Source organism: Oncorhynchus mykiss, chromosome 19 (assembly GCF_013265735.2).
Source record: "Oncorhynchus mykiss isolate Arlee chromosome 19, USDA_OmykA_1.1, whole genome shotgun sequence".
NCBI lineage: Eukaryota > Metazoa > Chordata > Actinopteri > Salmoniformes > Salmonidae > Oncorhynchus > Oncorhynchus mykiss.
Genome location: NC_048583.1, coordinates 65143284 through 65159050, shown reverse-complemented (window position 1 = coordinate 65159050; position 15767 = coordinate 65143284).

The window sequence follows — 15767 nt, the reverse complement described above, 5'->3', positions numbered from 1 at the left end:
CCAGCTTGATCTACTGTCTCTATTATATTATGACAGACCAGCTAGATCTACTGTCTCTATTATATTATGACAGACCATCTAGATCTACTGTCTCTATTATAATATGACAGACCAGCTAGATCTAATGTCTCTATTATATTATGATAGACCAGCTAGATCTACTGTCTCTATTATATTATGACAGACCAGCTAGATCTACTGTCTCTATTATATTATGACAAACCATTGAGATCTACTGTCTCTATTATAATATGACAGACCAGCTAGATCTACTGTCTCTATTATATTATGACAGACCAGCTAGATCTGTCTCTATTATATTATGACAGACCAGCTAGATCTATTGTCTCTATTATATTATGACGGACCAGCTAGATCCTCTGTCTCTATTACATTATGACAGACCACCTAGATCTACTGTCTCTATTATAATATGACAGACCAGCTAGATCTACTGTCTCTATTATATTATGACAGACCAGCTAGATCTACTGTGTCTATTATATTATGACAGACCAGCTAGATCGACTGTCTCTATTATATTATGACAGACCAGCTAAATCTACTGTCTCTATTATAATATGACAGACCAGCTAGATCTACTGTCTCTATTATATTATGACAGACCATCGAGATCTACTGTCTCTATTAAAATATGACAGACCATCTAGATCTACTGTCTCTATTATATTATGACAGACCAGCTAGATCTGTCTCTATTATATTATGACAGACCAGCTAGATCTACTGTCTCTGCTATATTATGGCAAACCAGCTAGATCTACTGTCGATATTATAATATGACAGACGAGCTAGATCTACTGTCTCTATTATATTATGAGAGACCAGCTAGATCTAATATCTCTATTATATTATGACAGACCAGCTAGATCTACAGTCTCTGTTATATGACAGACCAGCTAGATCTACTGTCTCTATTATATTATGACAGACCAGCTTGATCTGTCTCTAATATATTATGACAGACCAGCTAGATCTACTGTCTCTATTATATTATGACAGACCAGCTTGATCTACTGTCTCTATTATATTATGACAGACCAGCTAGATCTACTGTCTCTATTATAATATGACAGACCATCTAGATCTACTGTCTCTATTATAATATGACAGACCAGCTAGATCTACTGTCTCTATTATATTATGATAGACCAGCTAGATCTACTGTCTCTATTATATTATGACAGACCAGCTAGATCTACTGTCTCTATTATATTATGACAAACCATTGAGATCTACTGTCTCTATTATAATATGACAGACCAGCTAGATCTACTGTCTCTATTATATTATGACAGACCAGCTAGATCTGTCTCTATTATATTATGACAGACCAGCTAGATCTACTGTCTCTATTATATTATGACGGACCAGCTAGATCCTCTGTCTCTATTACATTATGACAGACCAGCTAGATCTACTGTCTCTATTATAATATGACAGACCAGCTAGATCTACTGTCTCTTTTATATTATGACAGACCAGCTAGATCTACTGTGTCTATTATATTATGACAGACCAGCTAGATCGACTGTCTCTATTATATTATGACAGACCAGCTAAATCTACTGTCTCTATTATAATATGACAGACCAGCTAGATCTACTGTCTCTATTATATTATGACAGACCATCGAGATCTACTGTCTCTATTAAAATATGACAGACCATCTAGATCTACTGTCTCTGTTATAATATGACAGACCAGCTAGATCTACTGTCTCTATTATAATATGACAGACCAGCTAGATCTACTGTCTCTATTATAATATGACAGACCAGCTAGATCTGTCTCTATTATATTATGACAGACCAGCTAGATCTACTGTCTCTATTATAATATGACAGACCAGCTAGATCTACTGTCTCTGCTATATTATGGCAAACCAGCTAGATCTACTGTCGATATTATAATATGACAGACGAGCTAGATCTACTGTCTCTATTATATTATGAGAGACCAGCTAGATCTAATATCTCTATTATATTATGACAGACCAGCTAGATCTACAGTCTCTGTTATATGACAGACCAGCTAGATCTACTGTCTCTATTATATTATGACAGACCAGCTAGATCTAATATCTCTATTATATTTGACAGACCATCTAGATCTACTGTCTCTATTATAATATGACAGACCAGCTAGATCTAATATCTCTATTATATTATGAAGGACCAGCTAGATCTACTGTCTCTATGATATTATTGCAGACCAGCTAGATCTACTGTCTATATTATAATATGACAGATGAGCTAGATCTACTGTCTCTAGATCTACTGTCTCTATGTCTCTATTATATTATGACAGACCAGCTAGATTTAATGTCTCTATTATATTATGAGAGACCAGCCAGATCTACTGTCTCTATTATATTATGACAGACCAGCTAGATCTACTGCCTCTATTATATAATGAGAGACCAGCTAGATCTACTGTCTCTATTATATTATGGCAGACCAGCCAGATCTACTGTCTCTATTATATTATGACAGACCAGCTAGATCTACTGTCTCTATTATATTATGACAGACCAGCTAGATCTACTGTCTCTATTATATTATGACAGACCATCTAGATCTACTGTCTCTATTATAATATGACAGACCAGCTAGATCTACTGTCTATATTATATTATGACAGACCAGCTAGATCTACTGTCTCTATTATATTATGGCAAACCAGCTAGATCTACTGTCGATATTATATTATGACAGACCAGCCAAATCTACTGTCTCTATTATATTATGACAGACCAGCTAGATCTACTGTCTCTATTATAATATGACAGACCAGCTAGATCTACTGTCTCTATTATAATATGACAGACCAGCTAGATCTGTCTCTATTATATTATGACAGACCAGCTAGATCTACTGTCTCTATTATAATATGACAGACCAGCTAGATCTACTGTCTCTGCTATATTATGGCAAACCAGCTAGATCTACTGTCGATATTATAATATGACAGACCAGCTAGATCTACTGTCTCTATTATATTATGAGAGACCAGCTAGATCTAATATCTCTATTATATTATGACAGACCAGCTAGATCTACAGTCTCTGTTATATGACAGACCAGCTAGATCTACTGTCTCTATTATATTATGACAGACCAGCTAGATCTAATATCTCTATTATATTTGACAGACCATCTAGATCTACTGTCTCTATTATAATATGACAGACCAGCTAGATCTAATATCTCTATTATATTATGAAGGACCAGCTAGATCTACTGTCTCTATTATATTATTGCAGACCAGCTAGATCTACTGTCTATATTATAATATGACAGATGAGCTAGATCTACTGTCTCTAGATCTACTGTCTCTATGTCTCTATTATATTATGACAGACCAGCTAGATTTAATGTCTCTATTATATTATGAGAGACCAGCCAGATCTACTGTCTCTATTATATTATGACAGACCAGCTAGATCTACTGCCTCTATTATATAATGAGAGACCAGCTAGATCTACTGTCTCTATTATATTATGGCAGACCAGCCAGATCTACTGTCTCTATTATATTATGACAGACCAGCTAGATCTACTGTCTCTATTATATTATGACAGACCAGCTAGATCTACTGTCTCTATTATATTATGACAGACCATCTAGATCTACTGTCTCTATTATAATATGACAGACCAGCTAGATCTACTGTCTATATTATATTATGACAGACCAGCTAGATCTACTGTCTCTATTATATTATGGCAAACCAGCTAGATCTACTGTCTCTATTATAATATGACAGACCAGCTAGATCTACTGTCTCTATTATAATATGACAGACCAGCTAGATCTGTCTCTATTATATTATGACAGACCAGCTAGATCTACTGTCTCTATTATAATATGACAGACCAGCTAGATCTACTGTCTCTGCTATATTATGGCAAACCAGCTAGATCTACTGTCGATATTATAATATGACAGACGAGCTAGATCTACTGTCTCTATTATATTATGAGAGACCAGCTAGATCTAATATCTCTATTATATTATGACAGACCAGCTAGATCTACAGTCTCTGTTATATGACAGACCAGCTAGATCTACTGTCTCTATTATATTATGACAGACCAGCTAGATCTAATATCTCTATTATATTTGACAGACCATCTAGATCTACTGTCTCTATTATAATATGACAGACCAGCTAGATCTAATATCTCTATTATATTATGAAGGACCAGCTAGATCTACTGTCTCTATTATATTATTGCAGACCAGCTAGATCTACTGTCTATATTATAATATGACAGATGAGCTAGATCTACTGTCTCTAGATCTACTGTCTCTATGTCTCTATTATATTATGACAGACCAGCTAGATTTAATGTCTCTATTATATTATGAGAGACCAGCCAGATCTACTGTCTCTATTATATTATGACAGACCAGCTAGATCTACTGCCTCTATTATATAATGAGAGACCAGCTAGATCTACTGTCTCTATTATATTATGGCAGACCAGCCAGATCTACTGTCTCTATTATAATATGACAGACCAGCTAGATCTACTGTCTATATTATATTATGACAGACCAGCTAGATCTACTGTCTCTATTATATTATGGCAAACCAGCTAGATCTACTGTCGATATTATATTATGACAGACCAGCCAGATCTACTGTCTCTATTATATTATGACAGACCAGCTAGATCTACTGTCTCTATTACATTATGACAGACCACCCAGATCTACTGTCTCTATTATATTATGACAGACCAGCTAGATCTACTGTCTCTATTATATTATGACAGACCAGCTAGATCTACTGCCTCTCTTATATAATGACAGACCAGCTAAATCTACTGTCTCTATTATATTGTGACAGACCAGCTATATCAACTGTCTCTATCATGTTATAACAGAACAGCTAGATCTACTGTCTCTATTATATTATGAAAGGCAAGCTAGATCTAATGTCTCTATTATATTATGACAGGCCAGCTAGATCTAATGTCTCTATTATATTATGAGAGACCAGCCAGATCTGCTGTCTCTATTATATTATGACAGACCAGCTAGATCTACTCTCTCTGTTATATGACAGGCCAGCTAGATCTAATGTCTCTATTATATTATGACAGACCAGCTTGATCTACTTTCTCTATTATATTATGACAGACCAGCTAGATCTACTGCCTCTATTATATAATGACAGACCAGCTAAATCTTCTGTCTCTATTATATTGTGACAGACCAGCTACATCAACTGTCTCTATCATGTTATAACAGACCAGCTAGATCTACTGTCTCTGTTATATTATGACAGACCAGCTAGATCTAATGTCTCTCTTATATTATGAGAGACCAGCTAGATATAATGTCTCTATTATATTATGAGAGACCGGCCAGATCTACTGTCTCTATTATAATATGACAGACCAGCTAGATCTACTGTCTCTATTATATTATGACGGACCAGCTAGATCTACAGTCTCTGTTATATGACAGACCAGCTAGATCTACTGTCTCTATTATATTATGACAGACCAGCTTGATCTGTCTATAATATATTATGACAGACCAGCTAGATCTACTGTCTCTATTATAATATGACAGACCAGCTAGATCTACTGTCTATATTATATTATGACAGACCAGCTAGATCTACTGTCTCTATTATATTATGGCAAACCAGCTAGATCTACTGCCTCTATTATATTATGACAGACCAGCCAGATCTACTGTCTCTATTATATTATGACAGACCAGCTAGATCTACTGTCTCTATTACATTATGACAGACCACCCAGATCTACTGTCTCTATTATATTATGACAGACCAGCTAGATCTACTGTCTCTATTATATTATGACAGACCAGCTAGATCTACTGCCTCTATTATATAATGACAGACCAGCTAAATCTACTGTCTCTATTATATTGTGACAGACCAGCTATATCAACTGTCTCTATCATGTTATAACAGACCAGCTAGATCTACTGTCTCTATTATATTATGAAAGGCAAGCTAGATCTAATGTCTCTATTATATTATGACAGGCCAGCTAGATCTAATGTCTCTATTATATTATGAGAGACCAGCCAGATCTGCTGTCTCTATTATATTATGACAGACCAGCTAGATCTACTCTCTCTGTTATATGACAGGCCAGCTAGATCTAATGTCTCTATTATATTATGACAGACCAGCTAGATATAATGTCTCTATTATATTATGAGAGACCGGCCAGATCTACTGTCTCTATTATAATATGACAGACCAGCTAGATCTACTGTCTCTATTATATTATGAGAGACCAGCTAGATATACTGTCTCTATTATATTATGACAGACCATCTAGATCTACTGTCTCTATTATATTATGACAGACCAGCTAGATCTACTGTCTCTATTATAATATGACAGACCAGCTAGATCTACTGTCTCTATTATATTATGAGAGACCAGCTAGATATACTGTCTCTATTATATTATGACAGACCATCTAGATCTACTGTCTCTATTATAATATGACAGACCAGCTAGATCTACTGTCTCTATTATATTATGACAGACCAGCTAGATCTACTGTCTCTGCTATATTATGGCAAACCAGCTAGATCTACTGTCGATATTATAATATGACAGACGAGCTAGATCTACTGTCTCTATTATATTATGAGAGACCAGCTAGATCTAATATCTCTATTATATTATGACAGACCAGCTAGATATACAGTCTCTGTTATATGACAGACCAGCTAGATCTACTGTCTCTATTATATTATGACAGACCAGCTTGATCTGTCTCTAATATATTATGACAGACCAGCTAGATCTACTGTCTCTATTATATTATGACAGACCAGCTTGATCTACTGTCTCTATTATATTATGACAGACCAACTAGATCTACTGTCTCTATTATATTATGACAGACCATCTAGATCTACTGTCTCTATTATAATATGACAGACCAGCTAGATCTACTGTCTCTATTATATTATGATAGACCAGCTAGATCTACTGTCTCTATTATATTATGACAGACCAGCTAGATCTACTGTCTCTATTATATTATGACAAACCATTGAGATCTACTGTCTCTATTATAATATGACAGACCAGCTAGATCTACTGTCTCTATTATATTATGACAGACCAGCTAGATCTGTCTCTATTATATTATGACAGACCAGCTAGATCTACTGTCTCTATTATATTATGACGGACCAGCTAGATCCTCTGTCTCTATTACATTATGACAGACCAGCTAGATCTACTGTCTCTATTATAATATGACAGACCAGCTAGATCTACTGTCTCTATTATATTATGACAGACCAGCTAGATCTACTGTGTCTATTATATTATGACAGACCAGCTAGATCTACTGTCTCTATTATATTATGACAGACCAGCTAAATCTACTGTCTCTATTATAATATGACAGACCAGCTAGATCTACTGTCTCTATTATATTATGACAGACCATCGAGATCTACTGTCTCTATTAAAATATGACAGACCAGCTAGATCTACTGTCTCTATTATATTATGACAGACCAGCTAGATCTACTGTCTCTATTATATTATGACAGACCAGCTAGATCTACTGTCTCTATTATATTATAACAGACCAGCTAGATCTACTGTCTCTATTATAATATGACAGACCAGCTAGATCTACTGTCTCTATTATATTATGACAGACCAGCTAGATCTACTGTCTCTGCTATATTATGGCAAACCAGCTAGATCTACTGTCGATATTATAATATGACAGACGAGCTAGATCTACTGTCTCTATTATATTATGAGAGACCAGCTAGATCTAATATCTCTATTATATTATGACAGACCAGCTAGATCTACAGTCTCTGTTATATGACAGACCAGCTAGATCTACTGTCTCTATTATATTATGACAGACCAGCTTGATCTGTCTCTAATATATTATGACAGACCAGCTAGATCTACTGTCTCTATTATATTATGACAGACCAGCTTGATCTACTGTCTCTATTATATTATGACAGACCAGCTAGATCTACTGTCTCTACTATATTATGACAGACCAGCTAGATCTACTGTGTCTATTATATTATGACAGACCAGCTAGATCTACTGTCTCTATTATATTATGACAGACCAGCTTGATCTGTCGCTAATATATTATGACAGACCAGCTAGATCTACTGTCTCTATTATATTATGACAGACCAGCTTGATCTACTGTCTCTATTATATTATGACAGACCAGCTAGATCTACTGTCTCTATTATAATATGACAGACCAGCTAGATCTACTGTCTCTATTATATTATGAGAGACCAGCTAGATATACTGTCTCTATTATATTATGACAGACCATCTAGATCTACTGTCTCTATTATAATATGACAGACCAGCTAGATCTACTGTCTCTATTATATTATGACAGACCAGCTAGATCTACTGTCTCTGCTATATTATGGCAAACCAGCTAGATCTACTGTCGATATTATAATATGACAGACGAGCTAGATCTACTGTCTCTATTATATTATGAGAGACCAGCTAGATCTAATATCTCTATTATATTATGACAGACCAGCTAGATATACAGTCTCTGTTATATGACAGACCAGCTAGATCTACTGTCTCTATTATATTATGACAGACCAGCTTGATCTGTCTCTAATATATTATGACAGACCAGCTAGATCTACTGTCTCTATTATATTATGACAGACCAGCTTGATCTACTGTCTCTATTATATTATGACAGACCAGCTAGATCTACTGTCTCTATTATATTATGACAGACCATCTAGATCTACTGTCTCTATTATAATATGACAGACCAGCTAGATCTACTGTCTCTATTATATTATGATAGACCAGCTAGATCTACTGTCTCTATTATATTATGACAGACCAGCTAGATCTACTGTCTCTATTATATTATGACAAACCATTGAGATCTACTGTCTCTATTATAATATGACAGACCAGCTAGATCTACTGTCTCTATTATATTATGACAGACCAGCTAGATCTGTCTCTATTATATTATGACAGACCAGCTAGATCTACTGTCTCTATTATATTATGACGGACCAGCTAGATCCTCTGTCTCTATTACATTATGACAGACCAGCTAGATCTACTGTCTCTATTATAATATGACAGACCAGCTAGATCTACTGTCTCTATTATATTATGACAGACCAGCTAGATCTACTGTGTCTATTATATTATGACAGACCAGCTAGATCTACTGTCTCTATTATATTATGACAGACCAGCTAAATCTACTGTCTCTATTATAATATGACAGACCAGCTAGATCTACTGTCTCTATTATATTATGACAGACCATCGAGATCTACTGTCTCTATTAAATATGACAGACCAGCTAGATCTACTGTCTCTATTATATTATGACAGACCAGCTAGATCTACTGTCTCTATTATATTATGACAGACCAGCTAGATCTACTGTCTCTATTATATTATAACAGACCAGCTAGATCTACTGTCTCTATTATAATATGACAGACCAGCTAGATCTACTGTCTCTATTATATTATGACAGACCAGCTAGATCTACTGTCTCTGCTATATTATGGCAAACCAGCTAGATCTACTGTCGATATTATAATATGACAGACGAGCTAGATCTACTGTCTCTATTATATTATGAGAGACCAGCTAGATCTAATATCTCTATTATATTATGACAGACCAGCTAGATCTACAGTCTCTGTTATATGACAGACCAGCTAGATCTACTGTCTCTATTATATTATGACAGACCAGCTTGATCTGTCTCTAATATATTATGACAGACCAGCTAGATCTACTGTCTCTATTATATTATGACAGACCAGCTTGATCTACTGTCTCTATTATATTATGACAGACCAGCTAGATCTACTGTCTCTACTATATTATGACAGACCAGCTAGATCTACTGTGTCTATTATATTATGACAGACCAGCTAGATCTACTGTCTCTATTATATTATGACAGACCAGCTAAATCTACTGTCTCTATTATAATATGACAGACCAGCTAGATCTACTGTCTCTATTATATTATGACAGACCATCGAGATCTACTGTCTCTATTAAATATGACAGACCAGCTAGATCTACTGTCTCTATTATATTATGACAGACCAGCTAGATCTACTGTCTCTATTATATTATGACAGACCAGCTAGATCTACAGTCTCTGTTATATGACAGACCAGCTAGATCTACTGTCTCTATTATATTATGACAGACCAGCTTGATCTGTCTCTAATATATTATGACAGACCAGCTAGATCTACTGTCTCTATTATATTATGACAGACCAGCTTGATCTACTGTCTCTATTATATTATGACAGACCAGCTAGATCTACTGTCTCTATTATATTATGACAGACCAGCTAGATCTACTGTGTCTATTATATTATGACAGACCAGCTAGATCTACTGTCTCTATTATATTATGACAGACCAGCTAAATCTACTGTCTCTATTATAATATGACAGACCAGCTAGATCTACTGTCTCTATTATATTATGACAGACCATCGAGATCTACTGTCTCTATTAAAATATGACAGACCAGCTAGATCTACTGTCTCTATTATATTATGACAGACCAGCTAGATCTACTGTCTCTATTATATTATGACAGACCAGCTAGATCTACTGTCTCTATTATATTATAACAGACCAGCTAGATCTACTGTCTCTATTATAATATGACAGACCAGCTAGATCTACTGTCTCTATTATATTATGACAGACCAGCTAGATCTACTGTCTCTGCTATATTATGGCAAACCAGCTAGATCTACTGTCGATATTATAATATGACAGACGAGCTAGATCTACTGTCTCTATTATATTATGAGAGACCAGCTAGATCTAATATCTCTATTATATTATGACAGACCAGCTAGATCTACAGTCTCTGTTATATGACAGACCAGCTAGATCTACTGTCTCTATTATATTATGACAGACCAGCTTGATCTGTCTCTAATATATTATGACAGACCAGCTAGATCTACTGTCTCTATTATATTATGACAGACCAGCTTGATCTACTGTCTCTATTATATTATGACAGACCAGCTAGATCTACTGTCTCTATTATATTATGACAGACCATCTAGATCTACTGTCTCTATTATAATATGACAGACCAGCTAGATCTACTGTCTCTATTATATTATGATAGACCAGCTAGATCTACTGTCTCTATTATATTATGACAGACCAGCTAGATCTACTGTCTCTATTATATTATGACAAACCATTGAGATCTACTGTCTCTATTATAATATGACAGACCAGCTAGATCTACTGTCTCTATTATATTATGACAGACCAGCTAGATCTGTCTCTATTATATTATGACAGACCAGCTAGATCCTACTGTCTCTATTACATTATGACAGACCAGCTAGATCTACTGTCTCTATTATAATATGACAGACCAGCTAGATCTACTGTCTCTATTATATTATGACAGACCAGCTAGATCTACTGTGTCTATTATATTATGACAGACCAGCTAGATCGACTGTCTCTATTATATTATGACAGACCAGCTAGATCTACTGTCTCTATTATATTATGACAGACCATCGAGATCTACTGTCTCTATTAAAATATGACAGACCAGCTAGATCTACTGTCTCTATTATATTATGACAGACCAGCTAGATCTACTGTCTCTATTATATTATGACAGACCAGCTAGATCTACTGTCTCTATTATATTATAACAGACCAGCTAGATCTACTGTCTCTATTATAATATGACAGACCAGCTAGATCTACTGTCTCTATTATAATATGACAGACCAGCTAGATCTGTCTCTATTATATTATGACAGACCAGCTAGATCTACTGTCTCTATTACTAATATGACAGACCAGCTAGATCTGTCTCTATTATATTATGACAGACCAGCTAGATCTACTGTCTCTATTATATTATGACAGACCAGCTAGATCTACTGTCTCTATTATATTATGACAGACCAGCTAGATCTACTGTCTCTATTATATTATAACAGACCAGCTAGATCTACTGTCTCTATTATAATATGACAGACCAGCTAGATCTGTCTCTATTATATTATGACAGACCAGCTAGATCTACTGTCTCTATTATATTATGACGGACCAGCTAGATCTACTGTCTCTATTACATTATGACAGACCAGCTAGATCTACTGTCTCTATTATAATATGACAGACCAGCTAGATCTACTGTCTCTATTACATTATGACAGACCAGCTAGATCTACTGTCTCTATTATAATATGACAGACCAGCTAGATCTACTGTCTCTATTATATTATGACAGACCAGCTAGATATAATTTCTCTATTATATTATGACAGACCAGCTAGATCTACTGTCTCTATTATATTATGACAGACCAGCTTGATCTACTGCCTCTATTATATTGTGACAGACCAGCTAGATCTACTGTCTCAATTATATTATGACAGACCAGCTTGAGCTACTGTCTCTATTATGACAGACCATTGAGATCTTCTGTCTCTATTATAATATGACAGACCAGCTAGATCTACTGTCTCTATTATATTATGACAGACCAGCTAAATCTACTGTCTCTATTATAATATGACAGACCAGCTAGATCTACTCTCTCTATTATATTATGACAGACCATCGAGATCTACTGTCTCTATTATATTATGACAGACCAGCTAGATCTACTGTCTCTATTATATTATGAACAGACCAGCTAGATCTACTGTCTCTATTATAATATGACAGACCAGCTAGATCTACTGTCTCTATTATATTATAACAGACCAGCTAGATCTACTGTCTCTATTATAATATGACAGACCAGCTAGATCTACTGTCTCTATTATATTATGACAGACCAGCTAGATCTACTATCTCTATTATATTATGACAGACTAGCTAGATCTACTGACTCTATTATATTATGACAGACCATCTAGATCTACTGTCTCTATTATAATATGACAGACCAGCTAGATCTACTGTCTATATTATATTATGACAGACCAGCTAGATCTACTGTCTCTATTATATTATGGCATACCAGCTAGATCTACTGTCGATATTATAATATGACAGACGAGCTAGATCTACTGTCTCTATTATATTATGAGAGACCTGCTAGATCTACTGTCTCTATTATATTATGTATCTGCTCTGTCAGAAACAGACTCCATGAGGGTGGTATGAGGGCCCGACGTCCACAGGTGGGGGTTGGGCTACAGCCCAACACCGTGCAGGACGTTTGGCATTTGCCAGAGAACACCAAGATTGGCAAATTCGCCAATGGCGCCCTGTGCTCTTCACAGATGAAAGCAGGTTCACACTGACAGACGTGACAGTCTGGAGATGCCGTGGCGAACGTTCTGCTGCCTGCAACATCCTCCAGCATGACCGGTTTGGCAGTGGGTCAGTCATGGTGTGGGGTGGCATTTCTTTGGGGGGCTGCACAGCCCTCCATGTGCTCGCCAGAGGTAGCCTGACTGCCATTAGGTACCGAGATGAGATCCTCAGACCCCTTGTGAGACCATATGCTGGTGCGGTTGGCCCTGGGTTCCTCCTAATGCAAGACAATGCTAGACCTCATGTGGCTGGAGTGTGTCAGCAGTTCCTGCAAGAGGAATGCTATGGACTGGCCCGCCCGTTCCCCAGACCTGAATCCAATTGAGCACATCTGGGACATCATGTCTCGCTCCATCCACCAACGCCACGTTGCACCACAGACTGTCCAGGAGTTGGCGGATGCTTTAGTCCAGGTCTGGGAGGAGATCCCTCAGGAGACCATCCGCCACCTCATCAGGAGCATGCCCAGACGTTGTAGGGAGGTTATACAGGCACGTGGAGGACACACACTACTGAGCCTCATTTTGACTTGTTTTAAGGACATTACATCAAAGTTGAATCAGCCTGTAGTGTGGTTTTCCACTTTAATTTTGAGTGTGACTCCAAATCCAGACCTCCATGGGTTGATACATTTGATTTCCATTAATAATTTGTGTGATTTTGTTGTCAGCACATTCACCTATGTAAATAAAAAAGTATTTAATAAGAATATTTCATTCATTCAGATCTAGGATGTGTTATTTTAGTGTTCCCCTTATTTTTTTGAGCAGTGTATATATAATGTAGCTTTGATTTGACTGAACATCTTACTTTCACAATCTTAGCTAGCAGTCATCATCATGAATCAAGTTGACAATCTACTGGCAAATCCTTTTCCATCCTTGTCATATGAAGAGAAATTATGACGAGAAAATATGTTTTGAACAGTCAACCCAACTCAGAACTCAGGCCTCTGAGTTCCCTGTTGTATTGAAAGCATCATATATCCAGAGAATGCCAGACTTTGATGACAAAGTTTGCCGACGAAGGACCGCCGCGCCACCATCCTGTTCAAGTCAGCACAGCGCAACAAGGTGAGTCAAAAAATGTATTGTATGCTGCTGCATAAATGATGTAATATGCCAGGGATATATATATACTGTAGCTAAGAAAGTAATACTAAGTGTATGTTGTGTAGTAAGCTGTTAGTAGCCCATGTGCCTCACCCTAATAATTTGGTCCCCTTTCCCCTCAAAATTTAAGACTACTGTTCTGACTTGGTGGTGCAGGTGAACACTGCTCGTCTCATTGGTGCGTAATGATGACTGACCTTCTAATTGACGTGTTGTGTAGCCAATACATAATGTAGAATGATGAAACACGTTTGGTTGCCTTCTAGAGTGGCTTAGGATTGCACAGAAACCGAACTTGACCGGGTTAAAAAAAAAATAATAATAATTCCCGATTAGATTTTGTTGCAAGTTGAAAGAGTCGGAATTCATGCAAAACACTGTATACTACATGGATCATGTTTGAATATAAACATTTATTTTATCAAACACAACTATGCAACCTTTTATCTCTGGGACCCTCAGGGTGACAAATCAGAGCAAGATTACTGAATGTAGTCAGTCAGAAGTCAGAAGTGACTGTAAATTGTAGTTGCCTTGATAAAAGTGTTTTGTTGTTGTACAGTAACCTCAAACAATAGCATGGTATTTTTTCACTGTAACAGCTACTGTAAATTGGACACTTCAGTTAGATTAACAATCATTTAAGTTTTCTGACGATATAAAACATGTCTATGTCCCGGAAAGTTGGCTGTTGTTTACAACGCCATTCTAGTCACATTTCGCATATTGAGGAGCAACTGTCCCTATTTCGAGAAAGTGATTCTGTAGAGGTTACTTCGTTCGTCCTGTGATGTTCACTGAATCAACACTAGTCGGGCTATCCTATCCTGTCCTATTCTGTCCTGTCCTATTCTATCCTGTACTATCCTGTCCTGTCCTCTCAGTAGTTGCAGTGATCAGAAAACACTGTAGCAGTTCAAAGCTCACAGATATGGAGCTGACCACCCACACACTTGCCTGATCAATTGTGAGCTGGGAATTCTGTCTGTTTTATTTAAGACCAGAACATTACAACCTCTGGGTATCAGACAGATAAAGATCATTGGAATTTATGAACATTGATTACAACATTATTTAACACTCCTAGACCCAATGATCTACAGTAATCCTATTTCCTGTAGGCTCCTAGACCCAATGATCTACAGTAGTCCTATTTGCTATAGGCTCCTAGACCCAATGATCTACAGTAGTCCTATTTACTGTAGGCTCTTAGACCTACAGTAGTCCTATTTACTGTAGGCTCCTAGACCCAATGATCTA